Source organism: Cucumis sativus, chromosome 4 (genome assembly GCF_000004075.3).
Source record: "Cucumis sativus cultivar 9930 chromosome 4, Cucumber_9930_V3, whole genome shotgun sequence".
In the NCBI taxonomy this organism is placed as follows: Eukaryota; Viridiplantae; Streptophyta; class Magnoliopsida; order Cucurbitales; family Cucurbitaceae; genus Cucumis; species Cucumis sativus.
This window is the reverse complement of record NC_026658.2, coordinates 8,343,047-8,349,046: the sequence shown is the minus strand read 5'-3', so window position 1 is coordinate 8,349,046 and position 6,000 is coordinate 8,343,047. Positions and strand designations below refer to the sequence as shown.

The 6,000-nt window shown below is 34.7% G+C and overlaps 1 long non-coding RNA gene across 1 annotated transcript; it reads left to right on the top strand.

Annotated features, from left to right (window-relative positions):
- Nucleotides 1–363: 363 nt before the first annotated feature.
- Nucleotides 364–5,974, top strand: LOC116403221. The gene is made up of 2 exons (XR_004215874.1): nt 364–3,644; nt 3,731–5,974. It is a non-coding gene; the product is annotated as an uncharacterized LOC116403221 (long non-coding RNA).
- The last annotated feature ends 26 nt before the right edge of the window (nt 5,975–6,000 follow it).

Here is a 6,000-nt window from a genome sequence, read left to right as displayed (position 1 = left end):
TGATACATTATAATATAAAGTTTATCGAACTTTATTATATAAATTTAATTTTGGATATGATTCAAAATTAATTTATAAGAAATAAAATATTTGAATGAGTTCTTCATATTAAAACTATTGGTTATAAGAGAACTTATATTTGAGTATCATTAAATTTAATTTAAGTTAAATATAATATATTTAATTTAGCTATTAATTAGTTGGATAATTAATTAATAATTTAGTTTTATTTAATTAAATCTATAAGATATTGCTAATAGAATCTCATTATTCTTTCCTACTTCTTTTACTATTCCAAGAAGGAAAAAGAGTTATAAATATCTAGAAGAAAACAGTTTTTTTCGATCAAGAAAAGAAAACAAAGGCTTTTGCTTTGCAAAAAGAAAAGAGTTTCTCTCAATTACCTCTAAACTTTTTTCCATCCCAATTGGTTTCCACGAATCAATCTCATCCCAGAGGATAGGAAGATCTCCGACGGGTGGTGTCCCAATTCGATGGTTTGCAAATTTAAAGACGTCAAGAAAAGTATGTTCTCTGTATCTTTTATTTAGAATTTTGATTCTAAAATTTTTAAAATGTACTGGTATTTTAAGATTCCCAAATTAATTTGAGAAATGATTTTGTAAAATCTTCCGCTGCCATAGGACTTTTATCTTTTCAGATATAACTTATACATGTATTTCTCTTCTTTTATGCTCATCCTCGTGCACTACACTCTTACCCAAGTGATTCCTCCGCAATGATTTTCTTCATCCAGACTTCCTTCTTAGGGTTTGGTTCTGTACATATACTCCCTCTATAGAGCATATTCTATGATCCAAATGTTTTTCATTATGTCACCGTCGTAGGGTCTTTGTTGCATTGATGGTACGAAATCAAGGCCTTACATTTACTAGTCATCATATCTCATGCACGACAATATAAGTATTTCATTCTTTTATTAAATCGAGTTAAATTAGTTCAAGCATACGCTGACATTATAATATTAGGAAAAACAAGGGGATAACACATATATGATTTAAATCTCTTAAGAAGGGCATTCACAGATTCATTTATGGACTTTGAAATCCTTTTAGAAAGATAACTACTCACCATCACAAACTGCTAGTTTCTTCGTCTAGCCTTCAACTTCAAGTTTCTCCTTTGCACTTGCTTTGCAGGTCCTTGCCAGATTTTGGTTGATCTTGGTTCCTGAAGGTCTCAATTTTTTTTCAAATCTTTCTTCTAAAGAAGCTAATGGCCAAAAGAACAACCTTAGAATAACTGAAATCCCACTATTTATAGCCTTTTCCAGGTGGAGTCTACCCATGCCGAAATGATTGCAACTGTCGACGGTGGAAGGTGGTCCAATACTAAAATGTCACGTGTCTCTACTAAATCCTTATTTGGAATCAGATAGGGCAATGAGGTCAAACTATTCGCTGACTTTCTTACGTGTGTAATGATGTCATTATTTTATGGAGAAGTGTGCCTATCTCGCGGTGGGGGTTCTTAGCTTGGTCATTTTACCACTTAGTTCTTCTTCTCGCCTAGACCACCTTCGTCGCATGTTGTCTTATTGCGAAGGTAGTCCATGATCTGGGCCTCACACCCACAAAATTTAAATGCAACTCCTTTAGAACAAGGCTATTATACACAAAATAATTTCTTATTTACATGAATTACAAAATGCTCTCACATGCTGGGCTCCAAACAAAAGAAGTCTCTTTCCTGGTCAACTGAGTCGAATGACTCGCTACACGAGAGAAACCTTCCACGAATCTCCTATACCTGCTAAACCCATAAAACTACGAACTTCACAAACTGTAGGAGGTTGAGGTCAACTAATAACAACTTCAATCTTTGTTGGGTCTATAGAAATGCCACCTCTAAACACCACAACCTAGAAAAATGTTTGCCTCATCCAAACTCACATTTTGTAAACTTAGCATATAGCTTATTGGTTTGAAGAATCTCCGAAACCTTATGCAAATGCTCCTCATGTTCAATCTCTATCTTGGAGTAAACAAAGATGTCATCAATAAAAACTATTATAAGAGTGTCTAAGAAATCCTTAAACACCCAGTTCATCACATTCATGAATACAACGGGAGCATTTGTCAAGCGAAAAGACCTCACAATAAACTTATGATGTCCATATATTGAACAAAAGGTAATCTTAGGAATATCACTGTCTCTAATCCTCAATTGGTGGTAGCCTGAACGTAAATCAATCTTAGAGAACACACTGGCTCATTCCTTGCAGTTGGGAAAAAAATAATCAATCCTTGGTAAAATAAATTTGTTCTTAACAGCCACCTTATTCAACACTCTATAATCAATAATACGTAAACACATCGACCCATCTTTCTTCTTAATAAGAAAAACTGGTGCACCCGAAGGTGACACACTCGGTTGAATAAAACTTTTTTCTTGTAATTCCTGCAACTGGACCTTCAGCTCCTCCACCTCCGTTTGAGCCATTTCGTACGGAGCTCTCGAAATAGGAACGAAGTCTAGCTTTAACTCAAGAGCAAACTCAAATTCGTTGTGAGGCAGTAATCCTCTAATGTCTACTACACTATTCAAGATACTTCAGGTACCCTGGTCAAGCAATTTACTAGCCTTCATGCCTGGGATAACTTTGGGTAAGACCACAGTCCCAGCCCCTTTGTACTTGAAATTAGTTTTTACATGAGGATTAAAACTACCTCCTTGTTGAACAGTCTATGCTTGCATGGTTAAAACTAATTTCATTTTTTTTTTCAAACTTCAAATTGGTAACTTTTACTTCATGGAAAACTCAAACAACTATTTCTTAAGGTCACATGAAGACAATTATTCACTAAAGTTTTCTTTGCTCCTTCCCTAACATCTCAACTCTAAACACAACTTGATGTGCTTAGTATACTTGAACTAAATCATGCATTTAGTTCCCTTTAAAACCACCATCATAACTTATTTCTTAAATTTTCAACCATAAAACAGTCCATTAAACTGATTATGTCATACTCTTTTGCCCACTCGATCATCCCTTTGAGCACTTATACGAACACTTCTATGTGGCGACATTTTTCCTAAATTCCACCACCAAAAGTCTTTTACAAAAAATTCATTCATAACATTCATACTTATATAGTGTAATTCAGGCAAGGTCATATATGCATAATCATAAACTTATATCATAAAACATACATGGCGTGTGACGAAGGACCGTGTTAGCCATAGGGATAAAAATCAAAGACTTACATTGTAAGTCAGTCTACATAACCTAAAACTGAGGCTCTAATACCAACTGTAATGTCCTAAGCCCAATATTTGAATCAAGATTTAGAATTCGGATCTCCGACATTCCCCTGCGTCCCCTACTACCTGGCAACATCATCCTTACTATCCTTAAAAGCTTATTAAAGTTAAAGTTTTCTCTATAAAACCAACACGAGTCCTTTTAGCATGCTTTGCCCTCATTCACACGCATCCTAGAAATATTCCCAAGAGGTCACCCAATATAGAATTGCACCAAGCATGCTTGCCCTCATTCACACGCATCCTAGAAATATTCACAAGAGGTCACCCAATCTAGAATTGCACCAAGCTAAGCACACTTAACTTTGAAGTTCCTATAATCAAGCCACTGAAAAGGAAGGTGCACGTTGTTGATATAGGTATTAACTTTTAATTCTTTTAAGTCTTTCTTAACATTACATTTAATTCTTCTAAATCTTTCTTAACATTACTTTCATGTCCTCAGGATCCCTATTATTCAAATGTGATACCATTCATTGATGTCTCCCTCCTAATCTCAGGCGTTACAAAAGGCTACCATAACTGGAAGATAGCCAGAACCAATAATTTGAAATAAATCTACCTATCCTCAATCATAAAAAATTAGAAATCTGAAGAATATGCACCTAAAATTCAAGGTCCTCTTTGTGCTTGTGATATTTCTTCAATCATTTATTCCATTTCTTCCACTTGTGGTGCATGCGTCTCTCACATTCTTCTTTGTTCTTCAATCATGTCTTTGTTCTTTAATCTTCGATTATGACATCTCAAAGTTGGCTCTTAGTTCCCTCACCTCCTTGTCGTGCATTTCTTGAGACACTGAACTCGATGAGCTGTACCACCCTTCCTTGACTTGGGTTTGGGGCCTCAACCAAAACATTTTGAATAACCAAGTCGTCTACCCAACATTGTCTTGCATATATTGTCCCTTGATAATGGTTGAGAACATTTCAGAGTGGGTGCTGAAAGTAATTCCAGAGTTTGATTCTACACACAAATAGTTAAGGTGTGCACTCAAAACAACTAGAAAATAAACAACTTCGAGTCCTTCCTTGTGCATCCTCAGCAACTTGATTCATGAACTGGCCACTCTTATTGGAGTACGTTTCTTTGAATAGGTCCACGTGTCCCGGTTCACCTCATTGTTCACTTAACTGAAATTGTGTATATCTATGTAGTAATGACTTGCACTCGCTAATACGATTGTATGGTCATTTTCCTCTATTAATCTTGTTACTCTTTGATTGCTCCTATTTGTAAACAACAAAAATAATACATCAAATAACTTACTTAGAACGCAATGATACATTAAAAGAAGTAAGTCACCTAAAATCCTTGACTTAGTTAGATAGTACATTAAGTAACTTACGAGGGGGATATTCCAACTGTTAATAGATGTCGCTCCACACCCTCTAATGACTCCCACATTGAGGTCATATAATTCTTGTATGGACATCTTGTTCGTCCTAAATCATAGACATGAAACTTTGCAACTTCTAAGAATTGGGATACTCCTTCCCTATATTCAACCGACAATTTATTTCTAAGTTTCATCCAATCCTTGATCATCATTAAAGACCTATAATATAAATAGGTTTAAATGTTAAAAGTTAGCAAAAATGGAGTTACGAGGATTTAAACTACATATCTCTTGATATCTTGATATTTAACACATATAAATATCAGTTAAACTAAGTTTTTTGTTGGCAAAAGTGTAGTTTTCTTAAATAGTGTTTTATTTATGTAATAATTTGGATGAAACTTTATCAAAACTTAAGTACTGCTTTGTGATTCAAATGTGAGCCTTAATGGGAAACTGATCATAGATTTGTTAAATATTATTTAAAACCTGTTTTTACGGGCTACAAACTGATCATAGATTTGAACTAGGCTCAGGGAAGCTCCACGTTCCTTTTGTTTTTGTAAATACATCAATGGAAGATATCTATCATTGATTTGGGTCCCAAACGATTACATGAATAAAAAATAGAATTAGGAAACTTGAACAAAAATATTTCATAGATGCACCTTATTTATAATACACGTGGAAAAATGAACAATAAGACATAGATAGATTAAGCATATATATATAGCATCCTTTATTTTAGATATTCCCATATAATATTTGACATAGATAAAGAAAAATGCAACATGTGCATCATCATCTAAAGTAGACAACTGAGCTAGGCATCAAGATAATCAATGCTCGGGGGGTAAACAGTAGGAGGTGCCACATTTTCAAATCGTAAGAGTGCCCACGAGTGATTAACTTTATTATGAAGCACAGTAGCCATATATAGCTTTTCATACTTTGGGAATGATGGAGCCAATATAAATTCATCTACCTTCACTAGGAGGTGATATTTATCTCCTCCCACAGGCACTGAACAAACCACCGCAAACCCCACACTGATGAACTTTCTTTCTATTCCGCTCATGTTATGTGTATGCTCCTCTACTGCAAACTTTCCCATTGCTTGCAAATACTCATTATACTCAACATTTGAAATCTGTTTGCAATCTTCTCGATCATTAGGGACTACCGTTGCAACAGAATTATTACTCATTCGAAGGTAATTAAGCAAGGCTTTATAATTGTTGAGGGTTTGTTCTGATGGTAGTTGCACATTTATAGAGTTGTGGATTGGTTCCTGTAAATGTGGATATTGAGGAATTTAATTCATATAGTCCTAATACTTTGTTTAGATTGGATGTTCGTATTCCTCTCTTAAAATA